The sequence below is a fragment of the Pelophylax lessonae genome, assembly GCF_965119305.1.
Source record: "Pelophylax lessonae genome assembly, chromosome: 8".
Classification (NCBI taxonomy): domain Eukaryota; kingdom Metazoa; phylum Chordata; class Amphibia; order Anura; family Ranidae; genus Pelophylax; species Pelophylax lessonae.
In genome coordinates, this window is record NC_138775.1 from 216,844,672 (window position 1) to 216,868,318 (window position 23,647).

Genomic DNA, 23,647 nt, shown 5'->3' on the forward strand with positions numbered 1-23,647 from the left:
TCCTGGTAAATGTATTTAAGAAAATATAAATATAATAATAAACTTACCACGTGGATATTAATGTCATGAGTTGTTTCCAGCCTAAATTTATGCTAGTTCACCTCCATAAAGTAGACTGAGCTTGAGAAGAAAAAAAAAAAAAATATATATATATATATATATATATACACACATTAGCAAAATATGGACTATTAAAATATACATGTAATATAGATACTAAATAGATTGATTTCATATAAATTAATTTATGTGACTGACATCAGAACCAGTAAGAAATAGACTCATTTGTCAATAATCATATATATGAAATAACCTCAAGAACTCAAAGTGTCAGACTGCAGTGCAAGCAATCACTATGTGATCCTGATATGAATAAATAATAGGGGCACCTCCTAAGAAAAATAAATATAACTCGCAAGATTAAATTATATAAAATGGTAACAGGGAATACAAGTTCCCATCTAATTTTATAAAGAACTAAAAACTGAATTATAAATCAAAAATCAAAGGATTCACTTTGCACCTTCATAGTTTTGGATAACACGTGGCTGAAAAGCTTAGAAAAGGGTCAGGTCTCTGCTTACCACATGATAAAAACCTTAGCTGTCTCACAAGCTTGCAGTCCACCCAACTATCCAGTAATAAATATGATTTAATTATATGTAGCACCCTTCTAGTTGCTAGTGTAGGTGCATTTTAGACTGGCTCTTCTGTAGGCAAAGGAACATGGATTAATTTGTTTTTGAACTGTGCAGTGCTTCAAAGGCTGTGGCTCTGTTACCTCCTTCTGACTTCTAGAACTCTTTGGATAGTTCTGGAACTTGGGGGTGGAGGAACAGCGGTTGAAGCCTGAATATTTATGGAGTTGCCACCAATTTTTGGGGAGACCAGGCCCAGAAGGTGGGGGAACAACCGATAAATACTCAGGAGCCTGGCAGTCTCAGAGCAGATTCCAGGGTCTATTCTCCTGGATTGGACCCCAGTGCTGGGGGCTCTGCCACTGGGGCAGAAGGAAGAGAGAAATAAAGGGAGATGGAGAAGGCTCACACACTTAGCCAGCCCAGTCTCAGCTAGGCATCCAGGTACCCAGAACCAGCCTGTGCAGCAGAGTGCCAGTGCAGCAGCCTTTTTGGATTCAAGCAGCTACTTAGGGGGACTGAGTGAGTACCTTCCATTTTAACACATCCCAAGGCTACAGAGAGGACAGTAAGGTGCAACACATTACATGTCTGAGAGCATGGGACGGCTTAGAGCCAGTGCAAAGCAGCTAGGAGCACCCCAATATCTCTATTTTGGGACAAGATTAGCTAGGTGCTTTGTATTTCTGCCAATAGCTGAACCTGCAAGTTTAGTTTTGAAACTTTTTGTTACTACTTTAGCTGCACCATCACTCACATGGGTGGGCAGCGCAGTTGGAGTCAGTTCATAACATCCAGAGACAATAGAAGGTCCTCAACTGTTTGTTTGAAGTCCTTCTTTTTTGGGCATTCCATGCATCCCTATTTCCTATCCAAGTTCATGCCTTTAAATAAAAAAAAAAACAAACCAAAGCCTCTAGACTGCTTATTGAGCTTCTGGAAAAAGTGTGAAAATTCCTGTTGCCTAGCTGTGTGGGGGATAGACCCAAAAAATCTAGCGGCCCTTTTGGGGGTATTGATACATATACATTTCCCTGTTTGACCATTGCCTAAAGCAAAAAGCAGAATCCAGCAGCTTTATCCAGGAATATAGCACCAAAACAAAACATACGAGTTACAATGCATGTAAAGAATAAACATTTTGAATGTTTAATCCCAAAGCAGTATTAACCAGAATGGAATATGTTGTAGCTAACCAATCATTGGATATGGTGGCTACATCAATTTTCTTTTTTTATGTTTTTTTTTTCCTCCTATTTTTTACCTGGGGATTTAGCAGGTAACACACCTCCTATATTAGAGTGCCTACACTATGTGTGAAGAAGCACATAAACACATTTGAGCAGTAGCATTGTTAATCTGGGGGGAGGGGAGTGTTATATTGGCCAAACACGTATAGATTTTTGTTCAGAAATTTTCGTTTTAAGAAAATTTGTTTGATTTTCTAATCGTTAGTGGGGTCGAATCGATGTCCATTTTCGACTGGAGTGACGGGAAAATTCGAAGGGGCAGGAAGGAAAACTTTTCTTGATCAAAAAATTTTCGGGCAGTGTATGTGGTTATCGCTCAGAAATTACATTCATTTTTAAAATGAATTTTAAAAGTAAAAGACAATTTTCAGAAGACATTTGTCCATTCCTCGAATGTTCAAAGATTTTTCGTACGAACATTCTCATCCAAAAATCTATATGTGTATAGCCAGCATTAGATGTTCTAGCAGATTTAGATAAACTAACAAAGCACAAAGCACATGCTCCTGAACCCTGTGCCCTGCATAACATACGCTCCTGAACCCTGTGCCCTGGATAACGCACGCTCCTAAACCCTACGCCCTGGATAACGCATGCTCCTTAACCCTGTGCCCTGGATAATGCATACTCCTGAACCCTGTGCCCTGGATAACGCATGATCCTGAACCCTGTGCCCTGAATAATGCATGCTCCTGGACCCTGTGCCCTGGATAACGCATTCCTCTGGACCCTGTGCCCTGGATAATGCATGCTCCTGGACCCTGTGCCCTGGATAACACACGCTCCTGAACCCAGTGCCCTGGATAACGCATGATCCTGAACCCTGTGCCCTGGATAACGCATGCTCCTGGACCCTGTGCCCTGGATAATGCATGCTCCTGAACCGTGTGCCCTGCGTGATGAGTTAGCCTCAAAAAGAGTATAGCATATCATTCAGCTCTTCTTAGCAATACTACCTCCATGCTTTCAAATATGTCTAGTGACACTTCAGTGAAAACATTTTTTGTTTTACAATAAGCATATTTTATCCCTTCATACAAATAACGTTTCTCTCTCTCGCTCTTCTTTTCCTGTCTCTCTCCTGCCTTCTCTCTCTCACCCTCTTGTATTTCTCTTTTTCTTCATCTTTCCTTCTCTTTTTTTATATTTGAAAAAAATATTGAAAGCTTAAAAATATTAGGTCAGATAACAAAAAAAAAAAAAAAAACCTACATTATAAACATAAGGATCAGTGACTATTCTACCTTTTAATGAAAGCATTTCTGCAGCTGCACTGACAGCCACATACCTCAGATCATGCTGATTCTGTTTTACATAACACACACCCAGCTATTGATGGACAGATGGGCGTGTGTTATGTAAAATAGACTGGGCCTGATACAAGGTATAAGGAATTATGGGAACTGTAGTTCCCTGTTGGAGATACAGAAGCTAGCACAGTGAAAGGAAATTACATACTAGCTCTGCTGAACTCCTCCCACCATCACTAACATTATCCATAATCCAGCAGAAAAGTGATGGTTGGGGGGATTAGAGACCACAATTGCATCTGAATTATAGGAAAATCCTAAATACATTTATAATATGTATTAACATGTGTAACTTTAAAGGGGTTTATATAAGAGTTTATTAAAATAAGCATGGTGCCTTTAGTTGTAGAGAAATCCGAGAAGAATGTAAACGCTTGTCGTGTCCAATATAAAAGGGCAAAAAAAACAGAAGGAGTATAATACTGAATAACATGTGCAACAGGAATATGCTAATGCATAGGTTGGGGGAGATTAACAGAGAAGTTCACTAAGAAAGGGTGTGAATGGAGAGATGTAGGACATGAGTGGAGGATTCCATGATACTCAAATGATGAGAGGAGCTAGGAATGACCATCTAGAGAAGGTTGCTGGATGGTCATGACCAATCCAATGGAATCTTAGGAGGTGCCGCAGTTGAGTTCGAAGAAGTTTATAATGGGAAGATGTTTCAGTTGCTTAGAAGTTTCAAGCTCTTATCCAAGGAATGTATTGCATGGGTTTTTCCCTGGTGGGTGATCAATAGCTTGTTGACCCCACTGGTTTTTAATGCTGTGGTTTTAGAGAGCTTTGGTTATGGTTGATAGGTTGTGTCTGGCTTCTATGGTTGCCGCTGACAAATGTAAAGGTTGACTCCAGAGAATTTCTCAGAGAGTTTGGTCTGTTTTCTAGTGGCAGCCATGGCGTTTTCTTTAGTGTAATAGAGGTGAATCCTTGTGAGGACATTGAGTGGAACATCTGGAAGAAAAGGTAGTTTTGGGATGGATTGCGCTCTATCGATAAGAAGATGATGCACTGAGGCATTAGGGAGAAGCTCAGATAGTAGTTGCTGTAAGAACTCAGTTAGAAGGTGCGGGGCGACCAACTCAGGGATGCTGAGGAACTTGATATTATTACAACTGGATTGGTCTTCTAGAGCCACCATCTTGACTTGTATTTTTTCTATCTCCGAGGTATGATCCATAAACGCATCAAGAAACTCATTATGGGCCTGGCAGATGTCACCAATTTTATCTTCAGTGTGTGAGACCCTGACTGAGAGGAAGTGACTGTTGCAGACATATCTACATGCAGGGATTCCCTAAGTGAGAAAAGTATATCCTTAAGATCTGCTAGTATGGCTGGCCATGTGGATGCAGGGAAGTCTTCCAATGATCTCAGTTCCTGGGAGTGAGAAGCTGCAGCCTGGATAGGAGAGGGCATGTCTTCCTGAGAGTTATCTCCCTGCTTATGCTTCTTTGATTTAGCAGGGCTGCATGGGGAAGGAGAATCAGACGAAGAGTCACCAGGCAGGTGCAGGGTATAAAGAGAAGCTGCTTGCTGGAGAAGACTCCATTGTGCTGACATAGTGGGAGGGGCTGAAACAGAAGAGCAGCCAAGGCCATGTTGAGGATTTCTGTCTCCGGGTGGGGAGTAGAAGTCTGTCAGCTCTGAGGAAACTGGCGTGACTGGCCAGTGCAATGCATCAGCATTCATGTCACAATCACATGACGACTCGGGGAAAGACTACGGTGACTATGTGCATTGGATTCGATGCTGTAAGTCTACACGTCACGATCCTGTGATGGCTCGCAGGAGAGGCTGGATGGTCATGTGATCCAGACCCGACGCCATACACTACAAATCAGGAAACATACCCACGGCTCCAAAAGCTCAGAACCCTATCTACAGACGGAACAGGTATGAGATGAATGGGAACTTGTCTTAGATGGGAACTATGAACATACTGTGGTGGTTAATGTGAAGCACTATTTCTCACCCATTTATGCTACTGGACTGTTATGTCATTTACACAAGGTTCCCTGAAACAGAACTAATATGCCTTATCTTTATATCATACTGTCTGAGATTAATGGAGAAATTCCCTGTTGATGGACTGGATGCCGCATGAATTTTGGTATAACTGACTGGCCTTTACCCAACCCCATTCTGGAGCCATTCTATCCTCATGAATAGATCACTTATATAATTACCAATTCATCATTATAGTGAAACTTCATTGAAGTCATGGTGGAGTGGTTAGTGGAAGGGTAAAGTACTGTATGTACAGCTGTCTATTCCCTCATGTCGATTGTTTTTAACTTGACAACATTGTCATTTTTATATGGTTTGGTGATGGTCTAGTGTGATAATGGAATTTGGTAGGTCATTTTTCAATTAAATATACCTTAATTAATACCTGTGTGTCCCCTTTGAATTCCCCCCCCCCTTTTTTGTATTGTTCTTTAGTCTTAGGACTGCACCTAACTTAACGAATAGGTGTTTGGTGATATGGTATGTAGGTTTGGAGATTTGTCTTTACGTGACACTCCTAATTATTGGGGATGGTTTGGTTTGGTGTGGTAATTTTGATTTCTGAGCACAGAGTGAGGGTTACCCCTCTTTGGCATTTTGATATGTATGGGTGTCTGCGGGTTCAACTGGGCTAAGGAGGTCCGGTTCCTGTAGGCTGTGATGGCAGCTAAAGGAATCCTTTAAAAGGAACACTAAGAAGAAGTGTATATACAGCTCCGAGGCCCTGCTCCCCCCCCCCCCCCCGGCTTTTATTTTTGACCAAGTTCCTGTTCTGTGTTATTTTTGCTATTACAATAAAGGTGTGATTTTAATTGCATTTTCTGTCTCTGCCTTGTTTATGTCCCTGACACAGTGGTGTACTATAGGAAGGCATTGCAGGCAGTGGTGTGCTATGGGAGTCATTGGTGGCTAGCAGATCCAAGGTGGCTGGACATGAATAACTATTTCATTGGTGTCAAATCCCTGACAGAAGCACATGATTAACCTAAGGTTTGGAAAAGACACATTAGAGGTAATTTACCCAACTAATTCAATACCGCACCATAGAAAAAAGACAGCTACAGCGCAGCTCAGGAAGGGTGTTCATGGATGTCCTCCCAAAACACTCCTCCCACACGCCCCCTGGGACATGCATCAGACACTCTCTGTGATCACTGGGACCTTTGATCACAGCTGATCACAGATTGAGGTAAAGGGCCAAGCACAGTGGCCCTTTACCATGTGATCAACTGTGTCAAATCACAACTGACCACATGTAAACAAACTTGCCGTTTTTTGGCATTCCTTTCCTCACACACTGTTGCAGCATGAGGAAAGGAGAGCTGGTAACCAGCAAGTGTGACAGGAGACATTTACACTGGTAATCAATGCACTGATCATTAGTGCCCTAATGATCAGTGCAACCCCAACAGTGTCAATCAGTGCCCATCAGTTCTACCTATCAGTGCTGCCTATCAGTGCTTCTTATCAATGTCCCTTAATGACCAAAAATTTGTCTTAAAAAAACTTGACTCTTGCTGCCTACTGATAGGAGGGGACTTTACCTCAGTGAGTGACTCCTCACTAGACTACACAACCTCTTCTAGATGAAAATCACAAATTCTTTCCAGGACCTGTATGACATTTGGAGATGTCAACATGGGGCGAAGAGGGACTACATCAGAGGTACAGAGGGTCCCTTCCTTATGTTGCCTACTCATCCGTAGAAAAAAAATCACCCGGTCAGATCAGGCACCCATAGCCTTGCAAATATCTGATTCTCATTAGATACCCTTCTATCTAATCCTGACTGCCAATGTTTACTCTCTGAGGCCTTAACCAAATATTTTGACCTAAACAATATCCAAATATCCAATCACAGCTTAAAATGATTGTAAAGGCTTGTGTGTTTTTTTTTTTTTTTTTAAAACAAATATGTTATACTTACCTCCTCTGTGCAGTGGTTTTGCACAGGGCAGCCCGGATCCTCCTCTTCTCAGGGTCCTCTTCGCTGCTCCTGGCCCCTCCTTCCTGTCGAGTGCTTCCAAGGCAAGCAGCTTGCTATGGGGATACCCATCCATTCAGACACAGAGCTGCTGTTCGCCCCAGACCCCTATCTGTCCTGATTGGCTTACTGACTTTGATTGACAGCAGTGGAAGCCAATGGCATAGCTGCTGTGTCTCAGCCAATCAGGAGGGAGAGTCCCGGACAGCCGAGAGACTCATGGACATCACTGGACAGAGATGGGGCTCAGGTAAGCTTTAGGGACGCTGGGGTGGCTGCTACACAAAGAAGGACTTTTACCTTAATGCATATAATGCGCTAAGATTAAAAAAAAAAAAAAAAAAAAAAGTCTGTCTTTACAACTCCTTTAAGATCCAGCTTATTTTGTAGAAATATATAACTTGAAGCAAGTTTTACCCACCCACCGACCTACCTTAGAACAAATAGATTAATTTCTTAATCAGCTCTCACTCCCTACCCTTACTGAGGACCAAGTGCATATACTCTCAACCTATTACTCTCTCAGAAATAATGAATATTATCAAAAATTCTCTAACCACCTAGCTCCCCATCTTGTCTTGCATCATGAGCATTCAATTAGGTCATATCCATATTAAAATAGGGCTCTTCACTGATGACATCATCTTATTGCTTACAAAACCCTTCCATTCCCTGACAGAAACACAGCAGATTCTCTCTGTTTAGTAAAAATTTCTTATTATAAAATTAATGAGTGTCAATCTCAAATATTGGGCCTTAAAATCCCCCCCGCCATTACAAACACTCCTTAAATCCTGCTTCCCAGACTATTGTACCTCTCAATATCCAAAATGCTTGGTTATTCTTATCCCTTCCTCCTCAGTTATGGTTTTTTCTTCAAATTTTTAGGTTTTTCTTGACAATCTTTCTAGAGACCTTACAAAACTATCCTCCCTGGAATTTTCCACAATAGGCAGCAGCCTTTAAAATTACTATTTTACCAACATTCTTATACCTCTTCCACACCATACCAATCCCTATTCTACAAAGCTACTTTAACAAATTAGACTCTCTACCCATAAATACATATATAATGCCAAAAAGCCTAGATGTGCTTTCTCTACCCTCAACATGTCACTATGGGAGGACTCTCCACACCTAATCTGTATGACTACTACATACAGTATCATCCTTATTAGATCAAGCTTGGTTTTGGTGGAGCACTGATTCATGCAAACTTTGGTCAGCTCTAGAATATTCTACCCTCTGAATATCCCTATGAAAATTCTATTGTTAGCCATAATGAGTAATGATAAGCTTCCCAAAATCACCTTTCCTAGCTATTTCAGACACAATTAAATCAGAACAAACCCTCTTGACAACATATACAGTAAGTCACATCTATCTAATACCCATTTACCTCCCCCGATCAACTACCTCCATCTCCACATACCTTATCTGCCCCTCAACATTTGGGTGCATACAGGTATTCAGATAGCAGATGTAAACAAGTAGGGGGGGTGTGAAGGCGCCTGGTTTCTGATGGTAATTAACACTTGAAAAAGGTTATCTGCAGCCCCTTAGATTTAAAAAGTGTGTGCACAATTTAAAATTATGATAGTAAAGGGATGTGGAGGCGCTGATAAATAAAGTGTATCAAATAATACTTATAGATATTCCAACTGTGTGAAAATAAATGTGGTAATCACAGTAAAATAGGCTAGGCTAAGTCTAGCTAAGTCTAGGCTAGTTCTGATCAGTGGGAATGTTATATGGCTGGTAATAATCTCATTCGTCAAGAGACTATTCCGGACCCAATCATTTGCCAGTGAGTCTTAACTCATTGTTTACCGGGACCACGGGACGCGATATAGAAGAATATAAACGCTCAAGTTATTATGGCTGCAACAAGTTATATAAAAGGCTGAATTAATTAGTAACTTATAGTTAATAAAAGCGTCTTTCATATAGCAAATTAAGCCCTCTTGTACACATACTAAAGCCTTCTTGTCATAAGTACAATAAAGAGTTATGCTATATGTGCTGTTGTACACATTATAAATTCATCATAATAAGGATGGGTTAAACATAAAATCTGCAAGATAGAATAGTATCTGGCACCTCACATGAATTGTCTGTTTTTGATATATATTTATATATTTATTTTCACATTGTATTGTATACACTTTATTCAGCACAGCTACCTCCCAAATCAGGCCACTCATTGATATATGTTTTATCTATGCCTGGTTGAACACTGCACATTAACCACTTTACCCCCAGCCCTATTTCGGACACTTTTATTCACAAGTTACAACCAGTATTTTTTCCTAGAAAACTACTTAGAACCCCCAAACATTATATATATTTTTTTAGCAAAGACTCTGGAGAATAAAATGTCGGTCATTGCAAAATTTTTTCTCACGCGGTATTTGTGCAGCGGTCTTTAAAACGCAATTTTTTTGGAAAAAATTTGAAAAATCACATTTCACTGCATTTAAAAAATACTAAACAGTAAAGTTAGCCCATTTTTTTGTATATTGTGAAAGATGATGTCACGCCGAGTAAATAAATATCAAACATGTTACAGTTTAAAATTGGGCCCCCCCCCGTGGGATGGCGACAAACTACGGTCAATAGAGATCTCAATCTGCGACGCTTTAAATTTATTTAACGGTTACCAGTTTAGAGTTAGAATGTAGCTCTTTTTTTTTTTAATTATTGCCCACGCTCTGGCGATCGCGGCGATACCTCACATGTGTGGTTTGAACAGCGATTTTATTTGCGGCTCGACTTGCGTATACGTTTTTTTTTGTGCGCGAGCTAACGGTGACGGGGGCGGCAAAATTTTTTTTTTTTTTTCCCTATTTATTTTTTCTTTTTCTTAACTTTATTACAGGTTTTTTAAAAAAAAAAAAATCTGATCACTTTTATTGCTGTCACAAGCAATGTAAACATCCCTTGTGACAGCAATATGTCGTGACAGGTACACTTTATGAAGGGATCGAGGGTCTAAAAGACCCTAGACCCCTCCACTACACTTCCCTGTATGCAAAACGCCGAAAACGGCATTTTTGCATACAGCCGTTTTTCAAATCTGCCGCACAGTAACCCGGAAGTGACGTCATGGACGCCGCCTCCGGGTTACGTCATCGGAGACCCGATCGATGCCGTTTCCGGCATTCATCAGGACTCCATCCAGCCGGCGGACGTGCCGGCTGGGTGCTCGGGGCTCCCGGTGGGACGGGAGCCCCGAGCAAAGCCGCGGAAGGCGGCGGGAGGGGGGGCGATGTCCCCTCCCGCCCCCCCGGGTAACGATCGAGTGGCTCCCGAGCCGCATCGATCATTACCGACGGAAAGCCGACCGTCGGCTTCAAACAACGGTACCGGGATGATGCCTCTAGTTAGAGGCATCATCCCGGTATAACCACTCAAAGTCAGCCGACGTAGATCTACGTGGCTGGTCGTTAAGTGGTTAAGGCCCCTTTCACACATGCTGTCCGTTTGTCTGTTTTTCATCCATCCGTTGACGGATGAAAAACGAACATCTCTATGTAAAAACGGATGACAACGGATGATCATCAGTTAACATCCGTTTTCATCCTCTTCCGTCAATGTCTGTTTTTTTTGAACGGATGAATGTCCTATTTTTCCTCCGTCAAAAAAAAAAAAACGGATCGGACGAAAAACGGATGACAACGGATGAAAAACTGATGAAAAACGGATGACAATGGATGAAAAATAGATAACAACTTCCGAAAAACGGATAACAACTGACGAAAAACGGATGAAAAACGGATAACAACTGACGAAAAACGGATGAAAAACGGATAACAACTGACGAAAAACGGATGACAACTGACGAAAAACGCATGAAAAATGGATGAAAAAGGGATGGAAACTGATACATTTTGACGTGACTGAACTGATGAACTGAATGGACCATATGTGTGAAAGGGGCCAAGAGTTTTTTTTCCTTTTGATCACTGCACACAGTTATTTATTGTGATGATCTCATATGTTTTATACAGTTTTATCCAATTTTAACTTGAGACATTTATTTTACTGTGATTACCACATTTATTTTCACACAGTTGGAATATCTATAAGTATTATTTGATACACTTTATTTATCAGCGCTTCCACATCCCTTTAGGACCCTTTCACACGGGCGCTCCGTATGTCCGCAAATCATCCTATTTTTTTGCGGATAATTTTCGGACATAATGTACGTCAATGGCATTGCGGCTGTCAGTGGATGACCATCCGCTGACCATCCGCTGACATCTGATGTTCTTCCTTTCAGTTCTGTTCCGTTTTTTGGAACTGAACAGAACCCTATTTTTCCTCCGTTCAAAAAACGGAAAGGAAGCAAAATCGGATGTCAGCGGTGTCATCCGCTGACATCCGCAATGCCCATAGACTTACATTATGTCCGTATATCATCTGCAAAGGGATGGGATGATATGCGGACATACGGACCGGATGACACAAGTGTCATCCGCTCCGTGAAAAAAAAGGACCGGAGCGGAGCCAGAAAACTGATCACCCATGTGAAAGAGCCCTTACTATATTCAGATAGCAGGTTACATAGTCCCCTTTGAGGACCTCCCCCTATCTGAATATAATAGATATATTCAAATTTGAACTTTATATAAAAACGGATGTTCTCAATGACTCTTACTATACCTACACCTATATTGAACTTCTATAGCATTCCTCAAGCACTCCAAAAGGGCATCTCGTTTTTTAACAACTTCTTAGTAACTCACATTCATTTACTAAAGTCGCTACATTCCATAAATGGAAATGAGACTAAGATATACATTTTTTTGAACGCTTCTTGCAATTTGCTATAACTCATAGTTACATAATAGGTAAGGTTGAATAAAGACAATAGTCCATCCAGTTCAACCTGTGTAGGTGTACGTGTGTCCGTGACGATAATCATTTCCCATATCCCTGTATGTTTTGTTCTTTAAGATGTACGTTAAAGAGTATGTTAAAGATATCAATACTTCCCGCTGACACCACCAATTGTGGAAGAGAGTTCCACATCCTTATCGCCCTGACAGTGAAAAACCCCCTGCGCAGCTTATGGTTAAACAGCTTCTCCTCCAATCTCCTTGTGTGGCCCCAAAAAACTCAGACAAATAAATCCACATATGTATGAACCATTGGTACCTGTTCAAAAAAATCCTGCATAGATGGTATATAACTCCCTACAGACTCTGCAAGGTCAATCCTAGTACCACAGCTTAATACTGGCGCATTTGTGGTTCAATTGGATCATTGATCCATATCCTCTGGTATTGCCCCTGTGTTAAATCATATTGGAATCAAACTTTTAAACTAAATTCTAAACTCACTCAATTATTAATATTGCCCTCAGCAGAGCTAGCTCTCCTGATTTTATTTGATAAGTAGATGCAGTTTAAAAAAGTTATACATTAAATATAAGCATTGCATGAATAAAAAGCACCACCTCCACCAAACACCATGTGCAAATGACAACATTGTCATATAATAAAACCAAGCAAAGAGTCCGGACTCAGGACAGTCAACCTCAATAGCATACTAATTAGTCGGATCTCAAGTAACCATGCCTGGTAACAACTACCTCTGCTCGAAAGCAAGGTGCAATAGTGCAAGTTAATAGGGATGTCAGTCAAGCACATGCGTGCTGAGGACGTCTATGACGAAACACGTACAGCGTAGTTACGTCACTTCCTGATCCGGTCTCATCGTGGAATAGGCGTTCCGGAGTTCTACAGTTTGACTACTTTGTCACCGTCTCATATTACATTGCGCTGTATACCACTTTCCAATTGTGAGTACCCAACTTTACCTCTTTAATAAAAACGAAACGTTGCAGTATTACACTATGTGCCTCCCCCCCTCATTCCTTTTACATATATTATGGCTGGAGTGGCTGGAGTGTAACCTGGTAATATACCGGTAAATTACCTTCCCCCTTCCCCCTCCTGGTTCTTGAGCTGAACAGAGGAACACCACCCAGGACCCGCAAGACCAGTCATCAGCTCACTGTTTTTACAGTGGTTTTTTTTTATCCCTGCATGATACCCCTGTGTGGGGTTGGGCACTCTGGTGAGTGCAACCTATATTAAAGTCACCCCGGGCACCCCTTTATATCACGCTGGGATTGCCGCATGGAGATTGAACAAGCCCATTTATGGACTCTAATTTCATGATTTATTTCACTGTGCATCTATTCACCCTACCTGGTAGTGGCTATTGAATAGTTATTTAACCATATGCACATGCCACTTTTGTATTAAGCACTTTGCACCCATTCCTGTGATGATTATTTGAGTTAATAAATACTGGCACGGCACTGGTGCACTAGTCACTTTATATTAGTGTACAGTTTTGGATACACCTCCCCACCATCCTTTTTTGATTGGTGATACTATTTGCCACATTATTTTATGAGCCATCCTCAATACTACACCTCCCACTAGCTAATTGTGAAACTAGTCATTTCTTATGTCACCTATTCACCATACTGGGCTGACTTTCCAATAGACCTGTTCACTGCACTTATCACCTTTCTTGTATTTATATTTTTCATTGTTATATGTGATTTATTTGTGTTTTTAACACTCAGTCACTTCACCGGGCTGATTTTTTTATAGCCCAGACCATGGCACTTACCACTTTATTTGATTTATAACGTCAATGCTAAATGTGATTTATCTGATTTTATACATTGATTGATTAATTGGTTTGACTACCCTTTAACACCTTTATTGCATTATCATATTTTACCTTGTCATTGTTCTATTGTAATCTACTTTAGCGGTGTTAGTTCACTTCCATTAATTTACATCTACATCCTCCACACTAGACCCATGCATACCTTGTCTTACAATCCATCCACTAATTTATTTCACCTTATTTCCGGCAGCGCCATCTTCCCTTCTCCCCCTTTTGTGACCATGGTAATCCATTGCAGCTGATGGAAACAGCAGCTGTCCTTCTCTCTGAGGTGTGCTGCTCCAGGATTGCACCTGTGCACTAGCAGCTGACTCCCTCCTGCATTGGCTCCGAGCAGCAGGGATCGACATGGTAAGGTGGCAAACTCACAGCTCATGGCAGGGGAAAGGCATGAGATCAAGTCAAGAGTCCAGAGCTCCCATCAGAATAGACTGCCAATGATGCGTTTCACCCACTGAGTCTGCAGGCTTCTTCCGGAACAGTAGGCGGCGCTGTGAGGATCTAATTTATAGATCCTGATTATTAACGAGGGATTTCTCCCAATAGATGGCGTCCCATAGATGGTAATGTATTAGGTAGTATTTTGTCATACAAGACATTTAGTGGGGAGGATTAATAAAATTGGTTTATGAATAAAGACCTTCCTAAAAGAAAGAACCTAGTACTTAACATACAGTAGATATCAAGAAAAAGAAAAGGAAGAGGAAAAGGGAATTTTTACTGAGAATTATTAAGAGCTAGGTTCCATAATACATTCAGGTCTAGTTTAATTATCGAGGAAGTTCAACTCCGTGTTTAATCTCCCCGGAGTCAATGTACCTAGCCTAAAAATCCACTTTTTTAAATTTTGTTGCAGGACTTTATCAAAATCACCATTACGTTGAGGCAGTTTAAGGTAAAAAAAGCCCTTCATCTGCAGTCCGTCAGTTTTACCATCACATTTCTCTTTAAAATGAAGGACAGGGGGATTTTCCTTTTTTTCTTCTTTTTTCTTAGACTAAAGCCCCGTACACACGCACCGATTGTTGGCCGACCGATCGGCCGTCTTTTGTCCAGTGTTGGTGTGTTGGTTGAAATGTGCTCTAGACTGCACACAAATTTTGTCGGCCAACAACAACCAACTGCAGAAGTGATGTCATGTTCTGGTCTACTTTTCGTGTGTTTTTTCTTCTCTGAGCATGCCCAGTCTTGCTCATCTGACTTTTGTCGGCCGAAATCTGTACTGACTGACGAACAATCGGCCGTTCTGGTGACGGCCAACAAAAATTCTATAGCATGCACACCAGATTTTGTTCTGCCGAAAAGTCGCAGTCGGTTGTCGGAATCATCATACTAACAAGCCGATAATCGGCCGATCGGGCGGCGGCAGTGCGGTCCGTGGCGATGGATGGTGACGTTGCGGCGCTCCTCTCTGACGCGTTTCCTCCTCTCCTGTCTCAGTTGATGTCCGTAGAGGAGGAAATGCGTCAGAGAGGAGCGCCGCAACGTCACCATCCATCGCCACGGACCGCACTGCAGGCGGCCGCGGCTTCTGTGTTTCTCCGGTATCAATACCGCTGTTTGCTGTCATTCAAGCTGGCAATGTAAGTGCAATTCTTTTACCCAATAAACTTGTTAGAAGATTTTACACTATCTGCGGTTTCTATTATGTTTTACCGGGGAGACCCACTATAGCAACCAGAGCAGCATAGATCCCAGGACCCGGTAATAAGAGAGGAAGGAGTCCACACAGGCCAATATTTCTTGCACAGAAAATACAGCGTTCTGGTAAGAGGCTGCCCTGCTCCCCCCCCCCCCCCACACACACACACACACACACACACACACAGAGGGAGAAGTGTGTGGGAAACCCTCCTTTGCTTTTCTTGGGCTATATTTGCAGTGGATCGAATAGTACACACGCCTTTGTATTATTGCATCTGGTAAGGGGCTTATTCACTTATGGTGGAGGTCTTCGCTGTACTCACCCACTAAATTTGAAGTTTGGCACCTTGGAGACACATCACAAGCTTGGTGGAATTTAAAGGACTTTATTGATTTATGGACTCACTGATATGTTTTATTATTGATTGTGCAATTTTGACTTTTATGTTGGGCACACAGTTTTTCCACTGGAATTGTTTAACAATATCTCAGAGGTCCTAGTCCTCTCTGAATTATGTTTATACATTTGTTTGAGCACTTTCAGGTTTGAGATATTATTTGTAGGATTGGTTGTCTTTATATATACTTTATATATATCACTAGACACGTTATCCAACAGTTTAGCGCACCCGATACACCCTTTTCATTGTGCTGTATAACATGCTTTAAAGGAAACAGTATCTTTTTTTTTTTTTTTTTAAGGGTAACAAACGCTTTAACTTAATGACTTACGTGGAATTGGAAATCTCTCAAAATACCTAATATATATGATATACATACTAGGTAGGTAACACTACGGCCCGTTCTTGTATAAATGTGAGAGGTCAGGTTGCGTGGCCATGCTCGCTGAAGAATGCGAGTTGTATTTCAAGTGTACTGGGGATTAATAAATCTATAAAACAGGATTATGCTATGTGTTGCTTTGTACAGTATATCTTTCATATGATCATTGATCACGTGTTAGAGGTGGAGAAGTGGTATCCAAGATTTCTACTCAAGGTTCATATTGATCACTATTTGGTGAATGTGTTTGCCGATCGGGAGAGGAAGTCATGTGGTGTAGTGAAAGTGTCACTCATCTATAACAGCTTGAACAACTTCCAAACAACATAGCGGTGTGATTGCTTCATCACTATTATTTAGTCACATGGTGAATTTCTGAGTGAACTATATACTGTAAGTTTCATCCTCACATCCTGTTGGATGCATGAATTTTAGTGCCACTATTGTTGGGGCAAATTATGGTCAGTTTTTATTATTAAATATTTTTTTCACTAACATGTTGGTTTTAATTTTATATATGATATAGATAGTTGACGATCTGAACTATAACTGTTCACTTGAACATACGTACACTCTTAAAAGATTATTCTTTAAGCAAACTCACAACTATTTGGAATCCTTTGCTCTCATCTAAATATTATATACAATAGGTTGATCCCTGAGATTTGTTACCTCTCCATCATATAATCGATTATTTATTCTATTTTGCATGTTTTGTTTGTACTGCATGGCTGCTTACAATGCCTGACAACCTTCTACATACAGTTTATTATATACCATTTTCCTCACATTTTTTTTTCTTCCTTCTCCTCTTTATGGTATTGCTGAAAAAATAGCAAATAAATGTAGCACTGCCCCCTTGAGGGTTTCTGGTAATTGTATGTTCTTCTGTGCCTTTTTGACCCTGTGAACCATCCAGCCTTCCTGACACTCTAGGTTCAGACATGTTGTATATAACTTTAAATTACCCACTAACACAATGCAAATAGATTTTAACTCCTTAGTTCAGCTTTACTCAAGAAAAAAGGCTTGAAAAAAGTATTTATCAACTAGGCCCTGGGTAAACAGCAAGGGCTCAGTTGAAATAACACTAAAGAACAGTGAATAACCAATCATAATAACAAGTAAATACACCAAATATACACAGTATCTTGCAGTAAGTGAATGAATCTCTCAGAAAGCTATACATTGCTTTAACCACTTCCCGCAAATTGAAGTAGCTCTACATTGGCTGCAAGAAATGGTTGTGCTGTGGTGATGCCTGCAGCTAGAGGGATCATCCCAGTACCATTTTTTAGAGCCGGCGGTCAGCTTTCAGGTGGTAATGGCCGATGTGGCTCGGGAGCTGCTTGGTCGTTACCCCAGCGAGCAGGAGGGGACGCCCCCCTGCCGCCTTCCACGGCTCTGCCCGGGTCTCCCGTACCACTGGGCGAACCGAGCAAACAGTCGGCATCTCCGCCGTCTGGTTGGAGTCCCGAACTAAGCTGGATTCAGCTTCGATCGGGTCTCCGATGATGTAACCTGGAATTGGCGTCCATACCATCACATCCGGTTACTCGGCGGCTAAAGGCATCGAATTTAAAAAGTTAAAGTATTCAAAAATGCAGTTTTCAGCATTTTGAATACATTGAAGTGCAGTGGAGGGGTCTAGGGTCTTTTAGACCCCTGATCCCTCCATAAAGAGTACCTGTCACTGCCTATTGCTGTCACAAGGGATGTTTACATTGCTTGTGAAAGCAATAAAAGTGATCAGATTTTTATTTTTTTTTTAAACCTGTGCTAAAATTAAAAAAAGAAATAAAATAAATAGTAAAAAAAAAATACAAAGCGCCCCTGTCGCCGTTAGCTCGCGCACAAAATAAAATGTAATGGAAGTCGTGCCCGCAAATTAAATCGCTGTTCAAACCACACATATCGCCGCGATCGCCAGAGCAAGAGCAATAATTTAAAAAAATAGCTACTCTGTAACTCTAAACTGGTAACCGTTAAATATTTTTAAAGCATCGCCTTTGGAGATTTTTATTGACCGTAGTTTGTCGCCATTCCGTGGGTGTGCGCAATTTTAAACCGTAACATGTTAGGTATATATTTACTCAGCATGACATCATATTTCCCAATATACAAAAAATGGGATAAATTTATGGTTTAGTTTTCTTTTAAAAGCAGTGAAATTTATTTTTTCCAAAGAAATGGCGCGTGACAAAAAATATTGCAATGACTGCCATTTTATTCTCCAGAGTCTTTTCTATAAATATATATACTATATATATATATATATATATATATATAAAATGTTTGGGGGATCTAAGTAATTTTCTAGCAAAAAATACTGATTTTAACTAGTAAACAACATATGTCAGAAATGGGCTCAGTCCAGAAGTGGTTAAACGCTTTTACTGAAGGGGAACCCCGGGCCGGCCTAAAGCACCTGTGTCCTATTGAGAGATGAGGTAATCTAGATACCAGTAACATGTCCCCTTTAAGAGCAATGATATAGCAATGTTTAATTTGCAAGGCCTTGCTACGATCTTCACCAGCAGCTCTAAGAACTAATGATTCCCCAGCATAGCACAGTGTGAAACAGGCAATGCAGAATAGCTGGTTCTGATTATCAATGACCCACTAACTGATCCAGATGTAGAGTGTCTGTGCTCAGTGTCTAAGAGAAACTGTAGAAACTGGACTCTAAACAGGGGCTTTCTCGCCATTCCTGATGTCCTTTTCATGAGTCCTGGAAGAACAGGCAGCAGCAACTCTCCATGCTGTGGGACACTGAGATGGCTGTGCTCTGCTCTTTTAGTGTGTCCCGCCGACTCCACGTGATCAGTGATACTGCAGGGATGTCCGCGATGCAATGATGGTCATTTGTCACGCCTGAACTGAGTCTGAAGACAGCTGGGTGGTGTGCAGTAGGCCGCAGTCTGCTCCCTCTGCGGCAGACTGATGCACACCCAATGGATCCCGGGAAGCAAGAGAGCGTGGTCCTGTTCAGCAGATCCCTTTATATCCTATCCCACAATAAGCCCATGGCTTGCTGGGAAGTACAGATCTTAAACTGTTCAACAGTGCAGTAATATCCTTGTAGAAAACTACAGTTCCCACAATGCCTTTCTTCAAGTCTCAAGAGTATGATGCATGAAACCCAAGACCAACACTGAGGGATTATAGAGACAGTCTGAGAGAGCAGAAAGTAAGTCTGCAGTGTCAGATAATGATAGTCCCGGCTACATCAAGAAAAGAAAATATAGCGTATACAATTGCAAAACAAGTCATATTGTAATTGAATGTTAATAAAAGTACCTTTCCTTTTCAATCTGCAGCCACTGTAATTTTCTGAAAATGCAATACAATATGGCTACCTGGAGTTGTTCTGTACACAGAATGTCTACTGAACACACCCCAGAAACATAATTTCCTGCTTGTGTGATTGGCTGACCTAAGTAGGTCTAAGATAAAAGTCAGATTTCAGGCATCCCCTGCAACAAAAAAATAATTTTTGGTGAGATACTCCCAATAGGAACACTTCCAAAGGAATGCAGGACCAGTAGATGAACTAACAGTTCATCTAAGCACAGAGGAACAAACAGGGATTTCTTTAGAATAATAAAAGATAGGAATCTGCAACACAGGTTGTTATAATCCTTGCAATGTACATACAGTAGATCACCCAGAAGGGAATGTTTTTTTTCTCAACAAAAGTACAGTTACATTTTAACCTTTGTACAATTTGAAAAAGAGTAAAAAAAAAAAAAATGAAGAAATTTAATTTCTTCAAAAATGTAGACCAAAGTATATCCTGCTACGTCTTTGGTAAAAACAAATCAATAAAAAATATCACAATAACTGTATATGAATTGGTTTGTGTGAAAGTTATAGCGTCTACAAACTAAAGTATATATAGCGGAAATTTTGCAGCTATGGACGCTATACTGGTAATGGCGGTGATCAGCGACTTATAGTGGAACTGCGATAGTGTGGTGGGCAATCTGGCACTAGCTGACACTGGCTGGGAGGGACACAAACTGATTTACTCACACTAACATCAATAGTGACACTAATACAGTGATCAGTGCTAATACTGTACACTGTCACTGTACTAATGACACTGGCTGGGAAGGGGTTAACATCTAGGCAAAGGTTTACATGTGTGCCTAACAATGTAATGTGTGTAATATGTGCTGCTTTTACTAATAGATGTGGTGGTTTTTCTTCCTGCTTTGCCACATCACTGCTCCATGTACAGAGCCCTGTGTCATTAGCAAACACAAGGCTTTGTGCTGTGATTGGTCAAAGCCAATCAACAGGTTCCAGCCATATTTATTAAATGATATATGCTTTAAATGGCTGATTTCTTCTTCAAAGGGTTGTGGTGGTATCACAAATAAATAATATGCTAATTTTCATTATAGTTACACATATTTCTATAAACAAAGAGAAAACATAGTTTAACAGCGCTCTTAATGACATTACATATAACTAATATTCAAAGTGATAACATATCGGACGTAGTGTGCAATGTCCTTTAAAGTGAAAAAAAGTGCTTAAAGTCCCATAAAGTCCAATTCAAACATAAAGTGCAATATCATTTACACTCAGATGAATCCAAGTCCCGCAGTGAGAACACTTCACCAGTGATCATATGTGTCTCCTCTCCACCAACATTCAGGTGTACCTCCCACTCATCTTAATTTTTTGACCCCCATTACAGGTAGTCAAAACCAACATAAACATCAGATGTTTCCACTTGAAATATCCAAAGGAGCAACCCAGGACAGGCCATCGGTGGCGGTACTCCTGCTCTTAGTGAGTAAGTAGTTTTACAGCATATGAAAAAAGCAGGGGACGCCATATTGCGCTCCACCTGTGTTCCAGGAAAGCGGAAGTGACGTGTCACATTTGATCCCACCCAAAGTGTTTCATCAGTGTATGTCTGACGTCATCAGAGGTTATAGCACTTTCAAGGACATTGCACACTACATTCAATATGTTATCACCTTGAATAATAGTTATATGTAATTTCATTAGGAGCGCAGTTAAATCATTTTTTTTTCTGTTTGTTTATTAGTAAAGTATTTTGCTTTATAACGTGCAGCTCTCATAATAACATACATACGCAGTTATACTGTAAATTCACGTTTGAGCAGGTGTTGGGTTAACTAACCTACTTATTGCACACATATTTCAATGCAATAATGTACCAAACTGTAGAAAAAGGAGTTGTCTTTGTTCCTTTCCAAATAACAATTATTTACTGAGCAATGCATTGGAAAATATTATACTTAACAAAAAAAACAAAAAAACTCAGTTGTCAATATACAGTTTTGACTTACCGATAGACAAAGAACATCATTCTTGACTGTTTCTAAACCCAGGTATTCCTAGAAAAAAAAAAGCACAACAAAGATAATTAGTATATTTCTTACAAAAAATATCATACACCGCTCAAAAAAATTAACATTAAAGTAACACTTTTTATTCAGAGTATTTTCATTACTCATCTTTTCTGACTGTTTTTCACCAGTTTTGCATTTGGCTAGGGTCAGTGTCACTACTGGAGGCGATAACTGGACCCTATACAGGTTACACAGGCAGTCCAACTCCTCCAGGATGGCACATCAATACATGCCATTGCCAGAAGGTTTGCTGTGTCTTCCGGCATAGTCTCAAGAGCATGAAGGAGATTCCAGGAGAGCTGGACAGGGCTGTAGAAGGTCCTTAACCATTCAGCAGGACCGGTATCTGCTCCTTTGTACAAAAGGGAACAGGATGAGCACTGCCAGAGCCCTACAAAAGGACCTCCAGCAGACCACTGGTGTGAATGTCTCTGACCAAACAATCAGAAACAGACTTCATGAGGGTGGCCTGAGGGCCGAACGTCCTCTAGTGGGCCCTGTGCTCACTGCCTGGCACTGTGGAGCTCAATTGGCATTTGCCATTGAACACCAGAGTTGGCAGGTTCTTCGCTAGCATGCTATGCTTTTCAAAGATGAGAGCAGGTTCACCCTGAGCACATGTGACAGACGTGAAAGAGTCTGGAGAAGCAAGGGAGAAAGTTATTCTGCCTGCAACATTGTTCAGCATGACCAGTTTGGTGATGGGTCAGTGATGGTCTGAGGAGGCATATCCATGGAAGGGCACACAGACCTCTACAGGCTAGACAATGGCACCCTGACTGCCATTAGGTATCGGGATTAAATCCTTGGACCCATTGCCAGACCCTACGCTGGTGCAGTGGGTCCGGGGTTCCTCCTGGTGCATGACAATGCACGACCCCATGTGGCGAGAGTATGCAGCCAGTTCCTGAAGGATGAAGGAATTGATGCCATTGAATAGCCCCCACACTCGCCTGACCCAAATCCAATAGAACACCTTTTGGACATAATGTTTCGGGCCATCCGATGCCACCAGGTTGAACCTCAGTCTGTTCAGGAGCTCAGTGATGCCCTGGTACAGATTTTTTAACTGTGTTTGTACGTCCTGTGACTTGTTGCAGATACTTGTGATAACCATGTATTTATTTATCTTATTTGAATAAAGTTTTTTTTCTTTCATTTTTGCTTGCTTACTATACCGCGTGGGAATCGTCCTTTCTTTTGAATGGCTTCTTGCTATTCTTTTATGTTTGATGGCTATTAGGGATGAGCTTTGAACATTGGCTGTTCGCTCGTTCGTTGAATGACGAACAAATGGGCTTCTTCACGGGAACTTCGAGTTCCCACATTATCATGGTCTCTCTGACTTCTGAATTCCAATAAAGAAATCACTGGCTGGCAGGGGGAATTGAACTCACAGCTCTTATCATTGCAAGCCTGGTATTTCACCACTGAGCGATCCTCCCCACCTCCCATGCCCTCAACATGGGGGGGGGTGAGTGCTTTGGGGCAGGAGGGGCTATTAACAAGGGGACCCCCAGATCCCACCCCCCTTATGTGAATGGATATCGGGTACATGGTACCCCTACCCATTCACCAAAAAAATGTACAAAAAAATGACAAAAGCCAATTTTGGAAAAGTCTTATTAAAAAATAAAAAGAATACTGTCCCCCGATACGGCCGCCGAAACACAAAAAAAAAAAAAAAGAAGAAGCTCCTGCTTCTCCAGACGCTTCCTGCGGAATTAGCTGTTTGATGTCACAAGCCATCCCACAATGCACTGCTCAAGTGCAGTGAATAAATTACTGACGTCAGCAATTTATTCACTGCACCTTAAGCAATGGATTATGGAGCAACGTCAGAGCCCTATAAAAGCGCTGTCAAACTCAGATAGAAGCTAGTTAGCCAGACAGAAGCTAAATCAGCTAGCTTGGTGGC